The 23,582-nt window shown below is 47.2% G+C and overlaps 1 long non-coding RNA gene across 1 annotated transcript; it reads left to right on the top strand.

Annotated features, from left to right (window-relative positions):
- Positions 1–17,544: 17,544 nt before the first annotated feature.
- LOC116664049 lies at positions 17,545–23,505 on the top strand. Its single transcript, XR_004320345.1, has 2 exons — positions 17,545–18,492; positions 22,400–23,505. It is a non-coding gene; the product is annotated as an uncharacterized LOC116664049 (long non-coding RNA).
- The last annotated feature ends 77 nt before the right edge of the window (positions 23,506–23,582 follow it).

Below are 23,582 nucleotides of genomic sequence, written 5' to 3'. Positions count from 1 at the left end.
GAGTGTTTGCTCTCCAAAAAGCACTCCATGTGGGCAGCCTGTGCGTCATAGAAGGGCCTGTGAGAGGAGAGAGTTCAGCCTGGAGATGGAGGTGCTCCTTGTCCTGTTTTGGCTGAGAACGCCGCACTTAGACGTGCCTTGGTGCCCCCCCCCCAGGCTTTTCGAGGCCCCTCCTGTTGCTGTGGGGCCTTGAAACACCACCACTGCACTTAGGGGGACTGGCCAGGAGCCGCTGTGGTTGATCTTGCAGAGTATTTACAGCAGTGGGGTCATCCATCTTCCTCCCGTAATAGATGGTGAGACTGAGGTTCATGAACGTGAAGTGTCCTCGCTCCGGGGACCCCAGGATAGTGCCCCTTCTCTTAGGCCTCGGCAGACACCTGGATGGGCTCACAGCTTCACCGTGTCCTGAGGAAAGCCATCCACCTGTTCTCTGGTGATTTCTTCTTTTTCTGGGGCACTGATCTGCCTTCACCCCAAGGGGCATGCGTGATACTAGAGGGGTTTCTAGAACTAAATAGATCCCTTTCTGAGTTGAAGGAAACAGAGAGCTCTCGGGTGGCATGTCAGTGCATCTAGGTCCACAGCCAGTCCCCGGTCCGATGGGCCTGTCACCCCCAGAGCACGTGAGCTGACATGTGGGCCAGGCCTCTTGCAGCTCCCAGCGGCGGGGCTGGGGGCAGGAGACTCAGCTGCATGTGTGTGGAAGCAGTGAGGATAAAGTTCTCCTGTCATTCCTGGTTCTTACACTATACTTGGCGGAGAATGAGAACTTTAAAAACGCAGTAAACGTTTGCTATGTGATACAGCGGCCTTTACGGCCCTTTGTGGAATGGTTTGATGTGACTGTCGCATTGAAAGAAATGTTCAGGCAAGTGACAACACCTGCGCAGCCTGACAAGCTGTGATGGGCGGGGTGTGAGGCAGGGGGGAGGGCGCATCAGGGGAGGTGAATTTTGGGGGGTGTGCAGGGGCTTCCATGGGGTGGGGTGGCCAGGGGCCGCCTGCCTCCTCGAGCCAAGGCCAGGCCCTTTAGGGCTGCCCTGCCCTTCCACACTGGGCCTTATTTACTTCTTTGTAAAGAGGAAGTTAGTGGAGACTACAACTTTCAAGGAACCCCTGATTTTTTTTAAAAATGACCTTCTTCCTTAAAATGAAGAACAACAGTGGCTGATAAACATATTTTGAACGTGGTCTTTAGGTGTACTTGTATCTGTCACATCCATGATCATGAGCAAAAATATAAAAGGTATTTGAGCATGAAGTAGACAGTGACGTATCTGTTATGTTGCTGATTTTATGTTACTGCTGGGGAAAAAAAAACGTACTGAACAAACAACTTTTGTGAAATCAGCTGAAACACAGCCGCAGGGGTGAGGTAACAGGAAAAGGGGGATTGACATGATGGTTTATGAGAGATTGTCCTCTTGGCCGTGTCGCAGGACCCCTGTGGCTTAGTTTTACCCAGAGCCGCTGTGGGCCTGTGTTCAGAAGTAGCGCCTTCTTTACTTCTTTCTGTTTTCCCTCTTCCATCATTTACACGGAGCTTTGCTGTATGACTGAGCGTGAGCAGGAAGCGCCATGCTGGCCTGCTGACTATAACGTGTGTGTGCAGGTGTACAACTACATCTTAACGTGAAGCAGTGAGGACGGAAACTAGTACTAAGTGAGAGGCAGTCGGGACGCCCTGCCCCGTGGTCCTGACGGCGCCCTGGCCGCGTGTCCACTGCCGCCAGAGCCGCTCCAGCTCCCACAGGTGTCCTTTGTGTTAGCACTTTTAGTCTGGGGGGTCCTTGATCAAAACTCCAACACGGTTAAGAGTTTATGCTTTCAGTTTTTCTCTATGACTGTACTTGCGTACATTTTTAGGCAGGAGGTATGGATTTTATTCTGAGACATTCTCAGTAGGCCCCCTTAGAGACCAAAATAATAAACAATACATATTTAAACCTTTAAAAATAAAACTTGGTATAAAGGCAGTGGGGAAAATGTTTTTTTTTTTCAGCTGTTTGGTGTCCAAATGCAAAAAATTAACTTCAATTCATATCTCTTGCCGTATATAAAAATGAACTCAAAATGGATCATAGACCAAAATAGGAAACCTAAAAATATAAAGATTTCAACAAAAAATTTAGGAAAACAAGCTTTGTACTCTTGGGTTAGAAATGGAAGATTCCTTAGATGAGACACTGAGAGTGCAATATCCATGTAAGAAAAAAAAAGGAAATATTAACTTGATCAAAATTAAAACTATTGGTTGTCAAAAGGCACTGTTAAGAGAACAGTCAGGTCTCAGACTGGGAGAAACTATGTGCAAACCTTGTATCTTATAAAGGACCTGAATCTAAAACATGTGAAGAACTTTCCAAACTCAAAAGTGAGAAATCCCTGATCGGAAAGTAGTCGAGATGTGAGAAAACACGTCACCCAAGAAGAGGTATGAATGGCAAATAAGCACATGCAAAGGTGTCCGAAATCATGAGGGAAATGCAAATTAGAACCTCAGGATGCCCTTCCTTGTCCATCTGACGGGCGGGCATCCCAAAGATGAACAATTCTATTTAGTTTTAGCCATTCTAACAGGTGTTTAATGTTCACAATTAAATACCTGTCTGAATGGCTAAAATTAAAAAGATTGTACCAAGTGTTGGCAAGGATGCAGAGCGTCTGGACCTCTCATGCGCCACACGTAGCAACGTGAAATGGTACAGTCAACTTAAAAAACAGTTCAGCATTTTCGTAAAAAGTTAAGCTTATGCCTGCCCTGTGACCCACGTGGTGAGACATGAGAGCAGTTTTTATTTGCATCCATGAATATCACAGTTGTTTGCACACTGCATTGCATTGTTGTTTTCCTTCCCCATTGTGTGTTGTGCTGTAATCCAGTTAGCCTGTGCCTATTTGGTAGGCGTTTGACTTATTTCTGTCCTTTTGTAATTGCAAACAAAGTCACCGCGAGGACCTCATGCATATGTCATGCCTTGTCACATGTTTGCTAGCTTGTCTTCGAGTAGAATCCTGCAAGTGAGGCAGCAGGGGCTGCGGGGAGCAATTCACAGATGTTGCCACACCTTCCTGCCGTGGGGTTCTAACAGTTTGTATGGAGCCCAGCAGCCCTGCCCACAGGAAGTTGAGAATTGTCGGTCTTTGAGGATATTTGCTCATCAGACAGATGAGGAAGGGCATTTTGAGGCTGTGTAACTTGCATTTCTCTTTATAAGCAATGTTGGTATTTTCACATGTTTAAGGGCCTGTGGTGGGTGAGCGCAGGGGAGAAACACTTTTCCTGCACCCGCCAGGCTCTCTGCCTGGGGCCCTGAGGGTTCAACTCACAAAAGACAGATTAATAAGAGAAAAAGTTTCTTAACATGTTCAGCAGGCATACATGCAGGAGAGATTCAGTGATGAGTAACGCAGGGAGGTGGGTGGAATCTGGGGACATAGGTGCCATCTTAGGCTAAACAAAGCAAAGGGGGCTTGCAGTTTCTCGTGGGGGTGGGTTATGGAACGTGACCGGGAAATGTATGGTAAACGGGTTGTTTAGTAAGGTTCATAATGCAGATTTAAGTCTGTGCTTTCTCCACTGGTTGGTAAGAGCTGTTAAAAGCTGTCCTCTTCTTCCAGGTACTGGAGAGGGAGGCACCTTTACAAATGGAAATTTCCTTTGCAAAAGAAAAATGTGTGCTTTAATTTTAGATCTTTTCTTATGTCTCCTGTTCCTCAACTGCCTTCAGCTCAAAATTATCCTTAACGCCAAAGAGACATATTTTCGAGTAGCACATTCTGGTCCTCTTTAAGCCATTTGAATCTTTAATTGTCTTACTTTTGCCTTTTTACCTTACTAAATTGTCAGTCTCATTTTTAGTAGTGGGGGGAGGACAGAGCTCAGTGACCGAGTGCATGCTTGGCATGCATGAGGTCCTGGCTTTGATCCCCAGGACCTCCGTTAAATAAACAAAAAAGACAAACAAACCTAATTACCTCCCCCCACAAAAAAAGCCCCATAATTTTTAGTAGTCTGTTATATATTAAGAATTAGTTCTTTAGCTGCAGTTGTTTTTCAGTGGCAAACATTTATTTTCCTATTTACTTTTGTCTCTTAACTTTCCTTCAGATTTTTCTTTTTTTTTCTTTGTGATTTTTTTTTGATGCATTAGTCTTTTTTATTATCTATAAGTTTTGAAGTATAACCCCAGGTTATTAATAATTCATACTGTTAGTCCTTCGATGGCTTCAATTTTTACTCCTAGATCTCAATCTGTTTGGAATTGAACTTGATACGTGTTGAGAGAAATAAATGCAGCTTTATCCTCTTCCTCATGTTTTTGCCTTCAGTCTTGAAGAGTACGTCCACGGGCCGCAGCCTTCCAGGCTGGCATTTATTTTCTTTCAGCGCTGTGAGGATGTCCTGCTCTGTTCTGGCTCCTTCCATGCCAGGGAAGTTGGCTCTGGTCTAGCTTCTGTTCCTTTGAAAATAATCTTTTTTTTTTTTTTTTTTTTTTTTGCCTAGTTGTTTAACAACTTTTTCCCTTCATGTCTGGCTTCCTGGCGCTCATTTTACTTACCAAGGTGTGGGTTTTCATTTTGTTAATCTGGCTCCTAGCTTACTGGCACTCCTAATATGTGAATTGATACCCTTCGCTGCCTTGGAAATAGCCAGCCGTTGTCTCCTGAAATACTGTCTCTGCTCGTTCCTTCTTTCCTGTCTTCTCATACTCTGATCGAATTTAGGTTAGACCTACTCGCTGTTTTTCCTTCTCTTTATGCTGCGTTTTGGATAATAATTCAGATCCATTTTCCGGTTACTTACGCTTTGTTTTGCTGTGTTCGGTCAGCTGCCAGATACAGCTGTCAGCCTTTTCATTTTGGTTATTGTGTTTTCCCTTCCTAAAAGTTCTGTTTGGTTCGTTGTGAAACCTGGCATCTCACTGTCCCTCGTTTTCTGTCCCCTGAGAATGTATTCATGTTCCTCACTTACTTATGGTAAATGTCGTTGCTTTAAAATACGTATCTGGTCGCGCAGTTTCAGAAGCATGGGAGTTTTCCTACTCCCTTACTGTTTGTATTCGTTCTTGTTCTTGTCTTTTCCTTTTTGTGTCTGAATATCTGCTTGCTGGCCGTTCCCTGTGAAAAATTACTCACAGGCTCCGATGTGGGATGAATGTGTCCGCCCATCCCCCACCGTCCCCCGACCCAGAGGTTTGCGTCTGTTGTGCAATTTGCCCCAGGGCAGTGCCGGTGGATCCCTCAGATCACATTCTGTTCTGCAGGGTCCACGAGCGTCCAGGTTCTGTGACACTGGTGAGCAGAACTTCGCAGTGGCAGGGAGTTTCTCTCTGTTTTCCCCCCTCCCTCTCTTGCTCTCTTCAGCACCACGCAGCCTCTCATGTGGTCCTTTGTGGTGATGAGGATGGAGATCTGGTCTGCCTTCACCTTAGAACAGTGTCCTGTGAAGCCCCACCTGCGTGGTGGGGGGTCTCCTCCAGCCTCCCTGATCAGGCTCTGGGCCCTGACTTTTCCATCCCTGTGGCCCTGGACCCTGGGAACAGAGCCTGGGTTGTAATAGCTGTAAGCGGTTTGGGACATACATGACGTGGTGGCTCCCGTATTCTGCTCACTCCTGGGAGTCCTGGCGTTCATCCCTCAAATGGCCTTGGACGTTCCTTGCTATTCTTTTGGGTCTCCAGTACTTTTAACTTGATATCTTTTTTTTTCTTTTTTTTTAATCCTGAAACCTGATGTTTTCCCGTGTTTGTCTTCATTGGGAAAATTGATTCGAATAACCTCATCCCCATCTCGGAACTGTCATCAGCCTGTTAGACTTTTTAAATTTGTGTTTCATTAAATTTATAGATGAATTTTAGGGGGATTCAGATTTTTACCATATTAGGTACTTTCTCATACGTAAGTCAGCTGTTTAGAAGTTTTGTCTGGCTTTTAGCTGCCTTACCGTATTTCCCTGTCAGTTAGTATCTGCAAATCTCTAGTTCCCAGTTAATCCCTTCCCACCCCCCTCCCCCACGATAACCACAAGTTTGTCCTCTATGTCTGAGAGTCTGTTTCTGTTTTGCAAATAAGTTCATTTGTCTTTTTCTTTTTTAAAGATTCCACACATAAGTGATGTCATATGGTATTTTTCTTTCTCTTTCTGGCTTGTTTCACTTAGAATGACATTCTCCAGGTCCATCCCTCTTGCTGCAAATGGCATTATTTTGTCCTTTTTTATGGCTCAGTAGTATTCCATTGTGTAAACATACCACCTCTTCTTTATCTAGTTATCTGTCAATTGACATTTTGTTTGTTTCCATGTCTTAACTATTGTAAATAGTGCTGCTATGAACATTGGGGTGAATGTATCTTTTTGAATTAAGGTTCCCTCTGGATATATGCCCCAAAGTGGGATTTCTGGATCATAGGGAAAGTCTATTTTTAGTCTTTTGAGGAATCTCCATACTGTTTTCCATAACAGCTACAGCAAATGACATTCCGCCAACAGCATAGGAGGGTTCCCTTTTCTCCGCAGCCTCTCCAGCATTTATCCTTTGTGTCCTCCTGAATAACAGTCCTTCTGACTAGTGTGAGGTGGTATCTCATTGTAGCTTTGATTTGCATTTCTCTAATAATTAATGATGTTGAGCATTTTTTTCATGTGCCTATTGGCTATTTGTATGTTTTCATTGGAGAATTGCTTGTTTAGGTCTTCTGCCCATTTTTGGATTGGGCTGTTTGTTTTTTTCTTATTAAGTTGTATGACCTGTTTATATACTCTGGAGATTACGCCCTTGTCAGTCTCATGTTCTGCAAATAGTTTCTCCCATTCCATAGGTTGTCTTTTTGTTTTGCTTATGGTTTCCTTTGCTGTGTGAAAGCTAATAAGTTTAATCAGGTCCCATTTGTTCATTTTTGCTTTGTTTTTCTACTGCCTGGGTAGATTGCCCAAGGAGAACACTGCTGAGATGTGTGTCGGAGAATGTTTTGCCTATGTTTTCTTCTAAGAGGTTTATAGTGTCTTGTCTTATGTTTAACTCTTTAAGCTATTTTGAATTTATTTTTGTGTATGGTGTAGGGGAGTGTTCTAACTTCATTGATGTACATACAGCTGTCCAGTTTTCCCAACACCATTTGCTGAAGAGACTGTCTTTACTCCACTGTATGTATTTGACTCGTTTGTCAAAGATTAATTGACCAAAAGTTCGTGGATTTATTTCTGGGCTCTCTCTTCTGTTCCATTGATCCATATGTCTGGTTTTGTACCAATACCATGCTGTTTTGATGACTGTAGCTCTATAGGAGTGTCTGAAGTCTGCGAGTTATTCCTACAGCTTTATTCTTTTTCTTCAGTATTGCTTTGGCAACTCTGGGTCTTTTGTGATTCCATTTAAATTTTAGGATAATTTATTCTAGTTCTGTGAAAAGTGTCCTGGGTAATTTAATATGAATGGGATTAAAACTGTAGATTGCTTTGTGTAGTATGGCCATCTTAACAATATTAATTCTTCGAATCTAAGAACATGGGATGTCTTTCCATTTCTTTGGGTCATATTTAATTTCCTTAGTCAATGTTTTGTACTTCTCCACATGTGTCTTTCACTTCCTTGGTCAGATTTATTGCTAAATATTTTATTTTTTTGAATGCAATTCTAAAAGGGATTGTTTCTTTACTTTCCTTTTCTGATATTTCATTGTTAGTGTAAAGAAGTGTCACTGATTTCTGCACATCACTCTTGTATCCTGCTGCCTTGCTGAATTCTTTCATCAGCTCTAGTAGTTTTTGTGTGGAGCCTTGAGGGTTTTCTCTATATAGTATCATGTCATCTGCATATAATGACAATTTTACCCATCTCTTCCTATTTGGATCCCTTTTATTTCTTTTTTTGTTGTTGTCTAATTGCTGTGGCCAGGACTTGCAATACTATATTGAATAGAAGTGGTGAGAGTGAGCATCTTTGTCTTCCTCCAGATTTTAGTGGGAAGGCGTTCAGCTTTTCACCATTGAGTGTTATGCTGGCAGTAGGTTTGTCATGAATAGCTTTCATTATGTTGAGATATGTTCCCTCTATACCCACTTTGGTTAGTTTTTTATCATAAATGGGTGTTCAATTTTATCAAATGGCTTTTCTGCACCTATTGAGGTGCTCATGTGATTTTTGTCCTTTCTCTGTGGTGTATCACATTGATTGATTCGCGTATGTTGAACTATCCTTGTGTCCCAGGGATGCACCCAACTTGATCATGGTGTATGACCTTCTTTATGTGTTGTTGGATTCTGTTTGCTAATGTTTTGTTGAGGATTTCTGCATCTATGTACATCAATGATATTGGCCTATAGCTTTCTTTTTAGGTAGCGTCTTGGTCTGGCTTTAGTATCAGGGTGATGGTGGCTTCACAGAATGAGCTTGGAAGCATTCCCTCCTTTTCAACCTTATGGAAGAGTTTGGGAAGGACTGGTATGAGCTTTTCTTGGTATGTTTGGTAAAATTCCCCAGTGAAGCCATCTGGTCCTGGACTTTTGTTTGCAGGGAGGTGTTTTACTGTTGATTCTATTTTACTTCTAGTGATCGGTCTGTTCAAATGCTCTATATCTCCTTGGTTCAGTTTTGGTGGACAGTTTGTTTCTAGAAACTTGTCCATTTCTTCCAAGTTGTCCGGTTTTTTTTTTTTATTGCCATACAGGTGTTCACCTGGGATCCTCCTGGCTGCACAAGCACTGTGTGTCAGGCAGATGGGCAGGGAGAATGAGAACATTGTTTCCAGGCTTATTGCCGGGTTGCTAAATCCTGAGTCAGCTAAGCAGAAAAGGAGAAATGAGGCTTCAACTCCTGGAGGTGTGTGGACAACTTGGGGGAGGCTGACTTGGGTCCTTGGACAGAAGGGAGAAGGGTCAGGTGGGGCTGGGAGCTAGGAAGGTGGGCAGTGAGTTGGGCCCCTTCAGACAGGGGAGAGCAGGGCCATGAGGGCAGGTGAGGAAGGTGCTAGGAGTCAACTCTAGGAGCAGAGGTCTGAGGACTGCCAGCCTGAACCCCAGCTCACAGCCTGGCCTCGGGCCTCCGCTGTCTGTTCCCACGCCGTCTCCTAGACCCCTTCCATTCAAGAGCCCTCTGTGCTGCAGGGTGGAGCCCTCTTCCTCACGGGCCGGGTCACGCACTCCAGTCCAGCTCAGTGGTCCTGCACCCTGGGAAGCTCCCTCTACCTCCACAGCAAGTTGTTCCTACCTTTGCTAAACACCAGGGGTAATGTTTCTTTACTGTGAGAAAGCTGTTACTCCTCTGCACTATTGTCACATGGCAAAATGTCCAACTTCCTGTTATGGGCTGAATTGTGTCCCCAAAATTCATATACAGAAGTCCTAACCCCCAGTACTTCAGAATGTGATTTTATTTGGAGTAGAGCTTTTAAAGAGATAACTGAGTTAAAATGAGGTCGCTTGGGTGGGCCCTAATCCATTATGACTGGTGTCCTTGTAAAAGGGGGAAATTTGGACACAGATATGCACAGAGGGAAGATGATGTGAGGACACAGGGAGAAGATGACTGTCTATAAGCCAAGGAGAGAAGCCTCAGGGGGAATCATCCCTGCCTGCACCTTAATCTCAGACTTCTGGGCTCTATCCGGAACTATGAGATGATATATTCCTGTTGTTTAAGCCACATTGCCCGTGGTATTTGTTATGGTGGCTGGAGCTGACTGATACACTTCCTCTGAAGGCCTGTGCATTCCCATAGGAGGAGTGGTGTCTGCAAGTGAACACATCCTTCTCCCTCCCCAGCTGGACTCCTTCAGCATCCTTACCCCTGTCTTTCTCCTGGGACATTCTGCCAGGTCTTGTTTCTTTGTCCAGGGAGCCAGACAACAGACCTCAAGGGAAGGGGTGAGTGCTGAGGGTCAGGAGGGGCAGCAGGGCCCAAAGACAGGAGCAGGATGAGTCATTTGTTTTTATTCGATTTTTCAGGCTTGGTTTGGGGAGTGACAGCTGTTGGACTGGAAAGCCAAGAAGGATCCACTGAAAGCTTATGGGGCTGGGGGAGGGGAGAGGTGGAAAATTTCAGCAAGGAGACTGGGGTCTGAGAAAGAGGGAAGGAGCAGAGGGGCTTGGCGGGTCACCGCAGGGCCTGCTGCGGGGCCTGGAGCAGGAACAGCAGCAGGGGTCAGGGCTGTGGGGGCACAAAGCCTGTGCCGGGCCCCTGCGAGCCAGCAGCTTGCAGAGGCTGGTGTGGAAACTGGGTCTGAGGAGGCGCAGACATGGCATCAGGGAGAGGTGTGAGCCTCTGGATCTCATCTATCCAGTCAATGAAGTAGGAGACATTGGTGAAGACGCTGGGGTAGATGGGATGTCGGCAGTCCAAGCCCAAGCTGGCCAGCCCCACCAGAACCCAGGCCTCGGTGAGGTTACAGATAAGGGGTCCCCCAGAATCACCCTAGAAAAGAGAGGGGAATCAGTGTGGGCGGCTGGGCCAGTGCTGAGAAGACCAGGTAGCAACAGGTAGCAAGGCCGGGCTCATGAGTGTGTGGCGTCTTTGAAAGTCCAAACACCAGTCTCCCTCTGCAGTCACAGTCATGCAGGCAGGCGCTGGAATCACACTTCAGGAAGCTCCTGACTGACCCCCAGGAAAGCCGTGGATTGAAATCTACAACACATGGACACTTGCACCCAGGGTGGCCCTAGTGGTCCAGGACAAGGTGCTGTCCAGGCTGAGAAGGGACAGCTGCCCCAACAGCACAACACATCAGGCTCACACCCGCAGATACACACACACAGACTTCTCCTTGAGGGCAGGGACCCTGTCCTGCTGGTTTAATGTCCCAGCCTGTGCCCAGGGCCTGGCCCCTGGCAGGTGCTCTGCTGCTGCACCCGGGTCCTGGAGCCCATCATTTCTTGCCTGCACCTCCAGACCGGTCTCCAGCTCAACCCTGTGTGCTCTGCTTTAGTCTCCACACAGCTGAATGTGTGCTTCAGAGCAGGGTTCGTGCCAGTCCCCTGCTCACTAGCCTCAGTGCCTTCTCACTTAATGCTTCAAAAGAAAGCCCAGACGCCCTACCTCGGCTCTGCATAACGGCCTCCATCCTCTGTGCTTATCTCCTGCTGCGTCCCTCCCTCGTGCCTGCCCAGCCACCAGCCTCCTTCCTGCTGTGAATGTGCAGCAGCCACCCCCACCTTGGGCCGCCGGCCACCATGGCTGGGCTCCCGGCCCCTGCTTGCTCTCCCTGCTCTCCTGGGCACGACTTGCTCATCTTGGCAGGACTCGTTCCTTTACATGAACAACTCAGCTTTTCCTCTGAGGAGTTTTACTGGATCACATGAGCTAAAATAGACAGCCCCTAACACCACAGCTCCCTGTTGCCTTTACAGTCAGGCCCCAACCATGACTTCTGAGTTGAATCAAGTCATCTGACATCCATGGTTGATTAAAATCTTGGAGTCAAGCCTCAGAAAGACTCCAAGAACCCAATTCTTGAGTCAAAAAGTCAGATTCCCAGACTTGCGGAGATCTGCACTCAGGGAGCACTGAAGCTTTAGGATCACACACTTTCAGAACTAGAACTAGACTAGTCCGGTCCTCTGGAAACGAGGCACGGCGAGCCAAGGTCCAGCGGCCACTTCGCCTGGGGACCCCTCTGTCCTCCTCCCCACCCTCATCCGCCCTCCGGGCTCTCCCGTGCCCCCTTACTTTCCTCACTGAGCATCCCCCAGCCAGTTACCCAGCAGGATGAGTTACTGGGCAGCTGCATGCCAGGAGCTGGGAGGCAGGCGGGGATGATGTAGGAGGTGAAGTTCACAGGAAAGAGCAGTTGCAACATGGCTATGTCATTCCCAAAGGGATGAAATTTATCAAAGTCTGGGTACACGGTAATCCGGCTCACAGGTATCTTCTGGGTGTGCCTGGTGTGCTGGTACAGCTGGGTGCTTCCTAACAAAACCCGGAGTTCTCCAGGACGTGAGATTTTCTGGAGGAGGAAGGGTGCATGGTCATCATCATATCTGAGTGTGGGCCAGCTCTCTCCCTGCATCCTTATCTAACTGCCCACACCCCTCTGGACCCCTCTACCCACCATGATGCCAGGCAGCTTTTGTCTCCCCATTTCTAGTGGTCAGGAGCCCTTCTTTCTTGAGGCTAATTGATAAGCTACTTACAAAGTCAGCATATGGCTTCATCACACCCAGGAATTGGAGGCGCACTGAATCCTAGTGCTGGGTGGCAGGGTGGGGGGCCATCAAATGAAGGCCTTGTGATTGTGCACAGGAGGAGTCCTGGCTCAGTCCCAGCTCTAACTTGACCCTTCCCAAGGCTCCCTGCAGCCCACCTCTGGCCCCACACCTTTCCCTACCCCTCTTTTCTTTAAGCATCTTCCTGCCTGAGGATTGCTCGTCCATTCAGTTATAAGCACTCACAAGATTGTTAAATGAGAACATGAGCGCAGGAAATGGAACCTTGCCTTCTTCCCTGAATACAGGTGGTGAAACTTCCCACCTCTCTGACCTTGCATGCTTCGCTCATCCACCCGGACACCCTCCCCCTGCCCCTCTCCTGCAAGCCCCTCCCTCTCCACGCCCACTGGAGCATGGAGCTTCTCCTGACCTGCCCCCTCACCATGTGGTCTGCTCTCCTCACCCACATTGGGCTTTCTCTTCTGACAGGATGGAGACAACGGTGAGGTGGGGTCTTACCACCCCTGATGCCACAGAGGGGCATGCATACAGCGTGGCACAGAGTAGGTGCCGACAGGACGCTGGGTTCTCAAAGCTCCAGCCCCTGGCCCTGGGCTGTGACGCCCCTGCTCCCTGGAGACCCCTCCTCAGTGTTCAGAAGCTGGGTACTGGGCCAGGCCCAGGAGGGGCAGTGAGTTAGACTCCTCCACAGTCATGTCACTCTCCCAGGGAGCCCCATCTCCCGCCTACGCAGCCTGGCAGCAGGGGTCCCCCAGCTCACACCAGTGACCACAGCTCCTCCTGGGAACTCGGTTTTGCACAAGTAAGCAGAATGGCCCAGCTGCTGGCCATACACACGGTTCCAGTTCCTGACCAGAGTCTGACACCCAGGAATGTGGGGACACTGAGAAAAAGCTCTGGTCTGAGGTTGGTCCACACCACATGGCAGCCAGGCCCAACACTGCCACTCTCCTGGAGCACATCTGTGTTAGGGGACAGGTTCAAGGGCTGAGGGCAGAGCATGAGGAGGCTCAGACAGGTGAGCGAGGAGGACAGTCCAGGTGGAGGGTACACAGGTCAAAGGCAGGGATGACATGGGTTTGAAGGCCACAGACTGCCCCAGAGAAAAGCCCAGAGGACTGCTGTGGGATGCCCATCACCCCTTTTCTCCCTTTCCCCTGCACCCCCCTCCCTAGCCAGCGCCTCTGCCGGCACCTGAGGAAGGAAGAGTCAACTTGAGAAAGCAGTGGGCAGCAGAAACCAGCCAGCGGGAGTTGATGAGGGTGGCGCCACAGACATGCATGCCCTGGTACAGCAGGCTGGCTTGCCACGGCCACTGGCCTGCAGCCGCATCCCAGCCACCGTAGATCTTCCCTATCACCTTACCTTGGGTTTCCCACACACAGTGGAGACGTCCCTGCCTCTTGTGACAGAGACACTGGTAGTGCCCCAGGTGCCACTGCCAGGGAGGCCCCGTCCACTTCAGAGACGGAAAAAAACCAAGGCCAGGCATCCAGAGGCCAACCAAAATGACAGGGTGCCACTGAGAACTGGACAGCAGAGCACAACCGAGCAAGCCCTGTGGGGATGAGGGCTCTGGTCTGGGTGGGCAGGGCAGAGGGACCAAAGGCAGCCACAGCAGGTGACAGAAGCATCTCCAGGGTGACAGACATCCCTGAGTGAGCCTGCCAAGGGCTGGGCCGTCACAGCCATTGCCTCCCTCACTTAGCACTCCTCAGGGCCTGCTCCGCATATCCAAGAACTGCAGGCTTCAGAAGCTGCCAGTATTACTTGCCCATGATCATGGTTGCTAAGGGCTTGTGCCCCCTCCACGTCATCCCAGTATCTCAGGGAAATAGGTAAACAGGCAGAGCTCTGTGGTGCTGTGTGACCTGAGGAAAGTCACTTCCCCTCTCTGACTCAGGATCCTCCATTTCTAAAGAGGGAGTGGGCTAATGAAGACAGCCCTGGCTCTAGGACCCACACTTGGGAGGGCAGGGTTTGCCCAGGCCCCCTGAGAGTGGCCATCTTGGTCTAGGGCCTGTGCTCCCAGGGCCTCACGGAGAGAAGTGAGACCCCTGGGCCCCACACTAAGGGCCACTTATTCAGCAGTCCCGGTGCTTCCCTCCAGCCAGCCTCCCAGCCTCAGGGCCAGACCCTGCTACCTGCCCAGTCCACAGCCCCACAAAGGTACTGGGGCGGTTCCAATCCAGAGGCCCCACAGTGGGGGCCTGTGACCCACCTGTGTTGAGGTGGTCTCTGGGCTGCCTGGCTTGAGGGAAGGGTGAGAGAAGACGAGGCCCCCAGGCCCCGGTCACAGCCGCACCCCCCTGAGGCCCTCCTGTGTAACCTGACCCAGCCCCGCACTGCGGCTCCTGGAGCCAACGGCTGCACGTCAGGGGTCAGAGTGCCGCTGTCCTCAGGCCGCCCCGTGCCTGGGGCCCAGCCGGGAGCCACCGAGGCCCTGGCGGAGGACCCCCGCAGCTCCAGGGTGGCCGTTGGAGGCAGCAGCAGCAGCAGCCAGAGGAGGGCCACAGGCTGGCCTGGGCCTTCGGGGAGCCATGCCCCTGTGCCCAGTGTCAAGGTTGCTGACCCCCGCCTGACACTGGCCCCTGAGCCTGGGCCTTGACCCTGCCTGAATCCATCCCCGATCCCATTCTGCCCTTACTAACTTTAAACAGCTCTACTGAGGTGTTATTTATTTATTTAGTTTTAAACATTTTTTATTGATTTATAATCATTTTACAATGTTGTGTCAAATTCCAGTGTAGAGCACAATTTTTCAGTTATACATGAACATATATATATTCATTCTCACATTTTTTTCTCTGTGAGCTACCATAAGATCTTGTATAAATTTCCCTGGGCTATATAGTATAATCTTGTTTGCCTATTCTACAATTTTGAAATTCCAGTCTATCTCTTCCCACCCCCCGCCCCCTTGGCAACCACAAGTTTGTATTCTATGTCTGTGAGTCTATTTCTGTTTTGTATTTATGCTTTTTTTTTTTTTTTTTAGATTCCATGTATGAGCGATCTCATATGGTATTTTTCTTTCTCTTTCTGGCTAACTTCACTTAGAATGAAATTCTCCAGGAACATCCATGTTGCTGCAAATGGCATTACGTTGTCAGTTTTTATGGCTGACTAGTATTCCACTGTATAAATATACCACATCTCCTTTATCCAGTCATCTGTTGATTGACATTTAGGCTGTTTCCATGTCTTGGCTATTGTAAATAATACTGCTATGAACATTGGGGTGCAGGTGTCATCCTGAAGTAGGGTTCCTTCTGGATATATGCCCAGGATTCAGCAAGGTAGCAGGTTACAAGATTAACATTCAAAAATCAGTTGTATTCCTTTACACTAAGGATGAATCAACAGAAAAAAAGTAAAGAAACAATCCCCTTTAAAAGAGCACCCAAAGTAATAAAATACCTAGGAATAAATCTAACCAAGGAGGTGAAAGAATTATACACAGAAAACTATAAACCATTGATGAAGGAAATTAAAGAAGACTTTAAAAAATGGAATGTATCCCATGCTCTTGGATTGGAAGAATCAATATTGTTAAAATGGTCACACTGCCCAAGGCAATCTACACATTTAATGCAATCCCTATCAAATTACCCAGGACATATTTCACAGAACTAGAACAAGTCATAATAAAATTTATATGGAACCATCAAAGACCAGGAATTGCCAAAGCATTACTGAAAAGAAACAAAGAGCCTGGAGAAATAACTCTCCCAGACTTCAGACAATACTATAGAGCTACAGTCATCAAGACAGCGTGGTATTGGTACAAAAACAGACATACAGGATCAATGGAACAGGATAGAAGGTCCAGAAATAAACTCACACACGTATGGTCAATTAACCCATGACGAAGGAGGCAAGAATACACAGTGGAAAGACAGTCTCTTCAATAAGTGGTGCTGGGAAAACTGGACAGCTACCTGTAACAGACATTCTCCAACTCCATGTACAAAAATCAACTCAAAATGGATTAAAGACCTCAATGTAAGACCAGATACTATGAAACTCCTAGGGAAAAACACAGGCTCAACACTCACGGACATACATTAATGCAATGTATTTTTGAACCAGCTCCTGGACTATTGGAAATAAAAGCAAAAATAAACAAGTGGGATCGAATTACAGTCAAAGGCTTTTGAACAACTAAGGATACCATCCAGGAAACGAACAGACAACCTATGGAATGGGAGAAAACCTTTGCAAATGATGTGACTGACAGGAGACTAATATACAAACAGCTCATACACCTTAATAACAAAGAAACAAGCAACCTGATACAAAAATGGGCAGAAGACCTAAACAAACCATTCCCCACAGAAAACATTCAAATGGCCAATAGGGCACAAGGAAAAAATGCTCAGCATCGCTCATTGTCAGAGAAATGCAGATCAAAACTACAATGCGATATCACCTTAACCAGCCAGGATGGCCATCACTGAGAAGTCTACAAGTGACAGATGCTGAAGAGGGGGTGTGGAGAAAAGGCAACCCTTCAACATTGTGGGTGGGAGTGCAGATGGGTGCAGCCACGATGCAGGACACTATGGAGGTTCCTTAAAACAATGAAAATAGACCTACGATGTGCTCCAGCAATCCCACTCCTGGGAACATGTCCAGAGAAAAATAAAATTAAAAAAGACACATGCACCCCAATGCTCACAGCAGCACTCTTTACGACAGCCAAGACACGGAAACAACCCAAATGTCCATCAACAGTTCCCTAGACAAAGAAACTGTGGTACATATATATACACAACGGGACAGCACTCAGCCATAAAACAAGAATAAAATAATGCCACTTGCAGCAACATGGATGGACCTGAAGATTGTCATTCTAAGTGAAGTGGGCCGGAGAGAGAAAGAAAAATGCCATATGACATCATTTATATGAGCAATCAAAACAATAATAACAATAATAATGAGGCCACAAATGGACTAATTTTCATTTTGATTTCATCAATATGTGTAAGTACATCTGACCATCCTTTATGATCATGTTACCGCATTCTGCTGATTCTTATTTTGTAGTTGGCTTTATTCTTTTGATAACTATGTAAGTTGAAAAACCTAATCCCTTCTTAGAAACGGTTAAGTAGTACATTTATGTAAACTAAAAAAAAAAGTGCAGTATACTGCATATACGTATCTACATGCAATATAACGTGTATGTGCAGTCACACTGTAATAATTCTACCTAATAAAACTGGAAAAGTTGCGGGGGGAGGGGACAGACATACAGATCAAGGGAACAGAATATAGAGTCCAGAGAAAAAACCCACAAACTTCTGGTCAATTAATCTTCGACAAAGGAGGCAGGAACAACATACAGTGGAGTAAAGACAGTCTCTTTAGCAAATGACGCAGGGGAAACTGGACAGCTGCATGGAAATCAATGAAGTTAGGAGACTCCCTTACACCATGCACAAAAATAAATTCAAAATCACTGAACGACTTAAACGTAAGACAAGACACTACACGCCTCTTAGAAGAACAACACAGGCAAAACATCGGACACACACGTCAGCAATGCTCTCCTGGGGCAGTCCACCCCAGCACACAGACATAAGGGCACAAATACACAGACAAATGGGACCAAACTGAACTTATCAGCTTTCTGCACATCAAAGGAAACCATAAGCAACACAAAAGGACAACCTACGAGATGGGAGAAAATATTCGCAAAAGATGAGACCGACGAGGGGTTAATTTCCTAAATATATGAACAGCCCATACAACTGAATAACCAAAAATCAACCCAATCCAAAAATGGTCAGAACTAATCCAAAAATGGTCAGAACTAAACATGCTTTTCTCCAGTGAAGACATACCAATGATCAATAGGCTTATGAAAAATCTCCTCAGTATCACTAATTATCAGAGAAATGCAAATCCAAACTGCAATGAAGTATATCACCTCACACCAGTCAGAAAGACCTTCACTGAAAAGTCCACAAAGGAGAAATGCTGGAGAGACTGCGGAGAAAAGGGAACCCTCCTACACTGCTGGTGGGAATGCAGTTTGGTGCAGCCATTGTGGGAAACAGTAGGGACATTACTCAAGAGACTAAGATAGACTTGCAAAAAGCTTTGATCTCTGTGGCAGGGCGACCAGCTCCCAAAGGCCCAGGCCTCACCCGTTATTGTACCGCAGGTCAACTGTGAAGCAGAAGGTCCGGGGTGGCCTCCACTGGCCAGGCTGGTCCACCTACACAGGAAGGCCATGACCTGAGGGCCAGGGGGAGGTGCTCCCTGGCTGTCCAGCCACCTCCCACCTCCAGGATTTGCACCCCCTTTCCCAAACCCAGGTATAAGTGGCAGCAAAGACTACTAATGTGGGGGGTGGGGCACCACGAACCAGGGTGGGGGACCGGACCTGCTTCAGGGTCCTAACAGGACATGTGGTCTGGATCTCTCACCCACGCACCCCTCCGTGTGCGCCTCCCCAACAGCACAGCCCAGGCCTCCCCCGCCGACTCCCCCGACCTGCGTGCCCCCACCAGCGCCCCCTTAGCCGCCTGGCGGCAGCAGCGGAGACAACGGCACGCGGCGGCCCAGACCCCAGGCCGCGTTCCTCTTCCGGGAGCTGGTCCAGGAGCACCCGGCTCCCGCCCAGCTTCTACAAGCTCTGGGCGGTTTCCGGCGTCTGCAAGTCTGCGCGTGCGCGTGCGCGCCCCTCCTCCTCCCCCCCGCAACACGGATGCTGGGGCGGGGTCTCCTGCTGTACAGCCCTTGGACAGTGGGGCTGGGGGGCGGGACCGGGCAGGGGCCCGCCCCCCCTGCCCGCTCTGCCAGGTCTCCATCCCCAATGCCCCCACCCCACCAGCAATCGGGGCCGCAATCAACCATAACCACCCCTGGCCCCGGGCGGGGCCACATCCCTTGGCCCCACTCCCCTCGGCCCCACTTCTCCTGCTCTCCTCCCTCTCCCCGTTACTGTCCCCCAGACCCTGGCCAAGCCCAGTTTCCAACTGGATCTCCAAGATGGGGCTCCCTCTCATACCAAGAAGCAAGCACAGGGTCTCCCTGCAGGGCTGGTGGAACTGGACCCAGTCCTGGACCTCCTGCAGGAGCAGGCTCTGGGTTAGGGTTGGGATTGGGGTTGGTGTTCAAGGTTAATGTTAGTGTTGGGGTTGGGGTCGGGATCAGGTTTAGGGATTTGGGGTTAGGGTTAGGATTTCAGGTGAGGGCTGACGGGTTAGGAGTTGGGGTAGGGGTAGTTTTAGGGTTAGGGTTTTAGGGTTAGGCTTATTGCTAAGGTTAGGATTTGGGAGAAGGAGTAGGAGTTAGGGTTAAGGCTAGGGGTAGGGATAGGGTTAGGTTTAGAGGTTAGGGGTCAAGACCAGAGCCAGAGTTTAGGGATAGGTTTGGGGTTAGGGCTAGGGTTAGGGGAGAAGGAGGAGAAGGATTAGGGTTAGAGGGGAGGAGGAACAGGAGTAGGATAAGGTTAGAGTTAGCGGTTGGGTCAAGTTATGGTTTGGTATAGGGTTAGGGTTTGTGTTCTCGTTCAGGTTTGAGGTTCTGGTTAAGGCTAGGAAAAGGATTAGGGGCTGGGTTAGGGTTAGGACTTGGGGTAGGGGTTAGGTGTTAGGACTAGGGCTAGGGCTAGGGCAGGCTGTACATGGGGGGGGAGGGGGAGCCAGACTAGGATGAGATGTCAGTTGGAAGATCCCAGTCTCTGCAGATGACAGCAGCCATGGGGTTGGAGGGGAAGGACACTACCCACATGAAGGAAGGAAGACCCCAGTCCTGGAGGCTCCCTGGTGTGTGGGGGGGGGTCCTGCCATCAGTGGCCCCATCACTGGGAGGGAGAAAACCACTGGGAGTCATACATAGCTATCGAAGGAATAAAACCAAACACAAAATAAGAATCAGCAGAATGTGGTAATCCAATCATAAAGGACAGTCAAATGTGCTTATACATATTCAAGAAATCAATCAACTTAGTTATAAATAATTAGTTCATTTGTGTCATTATTATTATTATTATTAATTATTTAGATTCCTCATATAAATGATGTCATATGGCATTTTCTTTCTCTTTCCTGTCCAATTCACTTAGAATGACATTCTTCAGGTCCATCCATATTGCTGCAAAGGCATTATTTTATTCTTTTTCATGGCTGAGTAGTGTTCCATTGTATATATGTACCACAGCTTCTTTATCCAGGCATCTGTTGGTGGATGGATGGACAACATTTGGGTTGTTTCCATGTCTTGGCTATTGTAAATAGTGCTGCTATGAACATTGGGGTGCAGGTGTCTTTTGAATTATATTTTTCTCTGGATATATGCCCAGGAGTGGGATTGCTGGAACACATAGTAAGTCTATTTTCAGTTTTTAAAGGAACCTCCATCTACACTCCCTGCACCAATCTACACTCGCACCAACAGTGTGGGAGGGTTGCTTTTTCTCCACACCCTCTTCAGCATCTATCACTTGTAGACTTATCAATGATGCCTATTCTGACTGTTGTGAGGTGATACCTCATTGTACTTTTGCTCTTCATTTCTCTTACAATGAGTGATACTCAGCATTTTTTTCATGTGCTTATTGGCCATTTGTATGTCTTCATTGGAGAATTGCTTGTTTAGGTCTTCTGCCCGTTTTTGGATCGGGTTGCTTGTTTCTTTGATATAAGGTGTATGAGCTGTTTGTATGTTTTGGAAATTAGTCCCTTGTCAGTAACATTTGCAAATATTTTCTCCCATTCTGTAGGTTGTTTTTTCATGTTGTTGATGGTTTCCTTAGCTGTGGAAAAGATTTTAAGTTTAATTAGATCCCACTTGTTTATTTTTGCTTTTATTTCCAGTACTCAAAGATCTGGTTCAAAAAATATTTTGCTGTAATGTATGTCCACGAGTGTTCTGCTTGTGTTTTCCCCTAGGAGTTTTATAGTATCTGGTCTTATATTTAGGTCTTTCATCCATTTTGAGTTTATTTTTGTACATCGTATTGGAGAATGTTCTAATTTCAGTCTTTTACAGGTAGTTGTCCAGTTTTCACAGCACCGCTTATTGAAGAGACTGCCTTTTCTCCATTGTATATTCTTGCCTTCTTTGTTGTAGATTGACCATATATGTGTGGGTTAATTTCTGGATTTTCTATCCTATTCCACTGATCTATGTGTCTGTTTTTGTGCCAGTACCGTTCTGCTTTGATTACTGTAGCTTTGTAGTATAGTCTAAAGTCAGGGAGCATGATTTCTCCAGCTCCGTTCTTCTTTTTCAAGATTGTTTTGGCTATTTTGGGATCTTTTGTGAGGAAATCTTTTTCAATCAGAAATATATGAAGAATGGAAAATTCTTTGTGTATCATCTTAGGTTATAAGTACCGAGCATTTATTTAGATTTTTAAATTCCAGAGAATTCATTATTTTATTGTCATTTGTCTGAAAATCCTTACATTTTGAAGAAATCTCTTTCCTTATGACTCCTCTTTACAGGTCATTGAGTTTTAGTACCTTCTGAATATATGGCATTTAGTTGCAGGAAAATAATAACCTGATCCCTAGGACAATGGCCTTTTTTTTTTCACTTTACACACAGAAAACTTGACACTCCACAGTGTGCACAGCCTGCCCCTGGTCACTCACGGGGGCTAAAACTCTGATCTCCAGACTTCTGGCCCAGCCCCACTACCAGCTTATCCTAATGACCTTGTCCAGGTGCTGCCCGGGTGAAGGAAAAGGACAGCTTGACCAGCACCGTCTAAACAGATGCTCCCTGAGAAAATGCCATCCATTTCAACCCTCACTTTGGATCTTGAGGTCACTCACACAGAGTCTGTATTCTGCCCATGAATATACGAGATTATAGCAGGCATATCATTATTGCCACGTAATGAACTTAATAGCCATTATTTAGAAATAATTTGCATAGAAACAATCACAAAACTTACTATAAATGGTATCTTGTTATGAAAGTAACTTCTCAGAAAGGGCCTGACCCCAAATGATGGGCTGTTTGCAGCTTTACATCAGGCCCTCAGCTCCCACCTAAGTTGTCATAACGGGTCAGTCAGGAAGAGTGGAGACAAGTGGAGGCCAACTCCTCAGGCTTCTGAGAGGACTGTGGTTAACAGTCGCCATCACAGAATCCTGATTTCTCATCCCAGGGGAAAGGCTAGTTTTAAAAACAGCCACAAACAACCTGGAGGCCAGGTTGCAGATGACACAGAGGGCCACAGGGCGACCTCCCCCTCCTCTATTTCAGCTGGACGATGTCAGCGGATGCCATCCAAGGGAGACATGCCAAGGAGTTCAAACTTCCAACTGCAAGCCCAGAGCATCACTTCTCAACTGCCCATTTCTGAGGTGAACAGGCCCTTGAACTACAAGCATGGCTCTGAGCATTGAGAACTGCACTGAAGAGGGTGGTAAGAGGGTCCCAATGACCCCAAGGGGCTTTTAATGGGCTCCTTGGAGAAAACAGCAATTCTAAATATTCTTCAGGATTAAGCCACCAGAGCCTGTGACAGCCTGACCCACGGCTGCCAGGTGCTAAGGCTGCACTGCTTTTAAATTTGGCCTCTGAATGTGATTTGTTCTACCAACCAAAATGTGCTCCAAACTTGCTGGTGTCCAGAAATAGAGGAACGTCCACCCAGAAGAAACATCAAATAAACAAACTGGTGGATGTCAGGGGAACTTCATTTACTCCTGGAATTTCTACTGCTTTGGGGCAGAGAGAATGAGGGTCTTTGTTTCTGTGGAGTTTGAGCCCAAGCTGGGTTCAGGTCCTGGGTGACACATGAGAGACATGGAAGCCACATCTAGGAAAGTGCCCTGCAGCTCCTTGATGGTAAGATCCACTGGTGAAGTACTGGCCTGATCACAGGTGCCAGATCCTGAAGTCCATGTCTTCGTGTAGCCTATGAACCATTCTGTGCTGTCCTGAGTTATGGTCAGAGAGGGAGAAGAGGGCCTGCCCTGCGAAATGTGCACTCTCATCATCTCAGCTTATCCAGACGGTGACTACATTTTACATCTGACCTCTCAAACTCTGTCGGTGAGGTGGTGGTGATTGTGAGTTGAGACTTAAGCACGAATCAGGACTCTTTCCCGACCTGGAAAGGGCGGCCCAGCAGTAACCCAGCACTCTCTGATGCCTGTTCTCTGGATGAGCAGTTCTTGTATCTGATATAACCACACTCAGTTGCTTTCTTAATAAGCTATGCCTTTCACAACTCTTGTGTTTTTGAATATACTATTCCCTCTGCCCAAATGTTTTTGTTAAAGTTTTCCAACTTCTCCTTTACCTTCAAAACCCCATTCAGACTCAAAGACATAGTAAAAAAAAAAAAAAAAAAAAAAAAAAAATGGTTACCAGGCGGAAAGGGGGTAGGAAGGGATAAGCTGGCAGTCTGAGATTTGCAAATGTTAACTACCATATATAA

This window comes from Camelus ferus, chromosome 6 (genome assembly GCF_009834535.1).
Source record: "Camelus ferus isolate YT-003-E chromosome 6, BCGSAC_Cfer_1.0, whole genome shotgun sequence".
Classification (NCBI taxonomy): Eukaryota; Metazoa; Chordata; class Mammalia; order Artiodactyla; family Camelidae; genus Camelus; species Camelus ferus.
Note: the sequence above shows the minus strand (reverse complement) of the source record. Positions and strands in the feature narration are given on the sequence as shown.